This window comes from Phoca vitulina, unplaced genomic scaffold (genome assembly GCF_004348235.1).
Source record: "Phoca vitulina isolate PV1807 unplaced genomic scaffold, GSC_HSeal_1.0 scaffold75, whole genome shotgun sequence".
Lineage (NCBI taxonomy): Eukaryota > Metazoa > Chordata > Mammalia > Carnivora > Phocidae > Phoca > Phoca vitulina.
This window is the reverse complement of record NW_022589778.1, coordinates 4793471-4795328: the sequence shown is the minus strand read 5'-3', so window position 1 is coordinate 4795328 and position 1858 is coordinate 4793471. Positions and strand designations below refer to the sequence as shown.

The 1858-nt window shown below is 38.3% G+C and overlaps 1 non-coding gene across 1 annotated transcript; it reads right to left on the bottom strand.

Moving 5' to 3' along the window:
• Window positions 1–873: 873 nt before the first annotated feature.
• Window positions 874–980, bottom strand: LOC116625268. Its single transcript, XR_004298045.1, has one exon. It is a non-coding gene; the product is annotated as a U6 spliceosomal RNA (small nuclear RNA).
• Between the last annotated feature and the right edge of the window lie 878 nt (window positions 981–1858).

Sequence of the window (1858 nt, the reverse complement as noted above, 5' to 3'; positions counted from 1 at the left end):
GAATAGATACTGAAGATAAAGAAACATGGAGCCCTAAAAGGGATCTGCTATTTTTGCTTAATAGTATGTTGTGAGCCTATTCCTAAGTTAGTGCATAATGATCTATATTGTTCTTTTTTAATTAAATCTTTTTTTTTTGAGATTTATTTATTTATTTGAGAGAGAGAGTGTGAGCAGGGGGAAGGGCAGAGGAAGAAGGAGAGGGAGAGAAGCAGACTACTTGCTGAGCATGGAGCCTAATGTGGGGCTTGATCCCAGGACCCTGAGATCATGACCTGAGCTGAAATCAAGAGTTGGTCATTTAACCTACTGAGCCACTCAGGCGCCCCTATGTTGTTCTTTTAATAGCTGATTAGTGTTTCACAGTATTAGTATATCATGATTTGGGCAACTGTTTTCCTATATATAGACATTCTAATTGTTTATGGAGGATGTTATTAGCAACCTTTTATTTATTTATTTAGCTTTTTTTTTTTTTAAGATTTTATTTATTTATTTGACAGAGAGAGAGACAGTAAGAGAGGGAACACAAGCAGGGGGAGTGGGAGAGGGAGAAGCAGGCTTCTGGCTGAGCAGGGAGCCTGATGCCGGCCCGATCCCAGGACCCTGGGATCATGACCTGAGCCGAAAGCAGACGCCCTACGACTGAGCCACCCAGGCTCCCCTAGTTTTTTTTTTTTTTAAGATTTTATTTATTTATTTGAGAGAGAGAGACAGAGCATGAGCTGGGGGAGAGGGTCAGAGGGAGAGGGACAGGCAGACTCCCTGCTGAGCAGGGTGGGGCTTGATCCCAGGACCCTGAGATCATGACTTGAGCCAAAGGCAGACGGTTAACTGACTGAGCCACCCAGGCGCCCCTATTTATTTACTTATTTAAATATGGAACGCTTCACAAATTTGCGTGTCATCCTTGCACAGGGACCATGCTAATCTTCTCTGTATTGTTCCAATTTTAGTATATGTGCTGCTGAAGCAAGCACTATTAGCAACCTTTTAGATGTATTTTTGGGTAAGTCTTTGAGAGTATTTTGGTTAAGAGTTTGAGAGTATTAGACATTGCTGATTTTTCTTTTTCTTTCTTTTTTTCCCCTGTTGGTTAGGATCCCAGAAATGAAAATACTCATTCAGGGAGTATGCATATTAGAAAACGTAATATTACTCTTTTAATTTCCAAATATTATCAAAATGCACACTTTCACCAATAATAAATGAGAGCGCCAGTTTCTCTAGGTTTTCATTAATACTGATTGTTATTAAACTCTTATACTGTCATCCAATAGGCAAAATAGTATCTTCTTTTAATTTGCATTTCCCTGTTTACCAGTTGAGGTCCTATATTTTCATTGTTTACTGATCATTTGCATTTCCTCTTTTGTGATTTGCCTACTCTAATCTTTGACCCATTTTAGATTGCCTTTTTCTTATTGACTTGAAAGAACTCTTTATATGTTTAATAATAATAAGCACTGAGTGCTTACTATCTAAATTGATTCTGACTTAAAGGACTTTATATGTATTAACACATCTAATTAATTCACACAACGACATTATGGGCTAGACACAATTTCATGGATAAGGAAACAGAGGCAGAGAAATGTTAAAAACTGTGTCCAAGGTCACACAGCTAGTGAGTGACAGAGCTGACATTCAGATGAAGAACACTGGTATATAAAGTCACATCTAACCCCTATACTATGGGCTGCTCAGCTGGAAGAATAGATCAGTGCATGCTGAGCAGAGTTATGCCGCTGGTGCATTCATAGGAGCTTGTTGCAAGCATTTTTTGGAACACAAGACAAATATTTGTGTGTGAAGTTTGATAAGAATACTTCTCCTTAATAAAAATTAAAAATATACC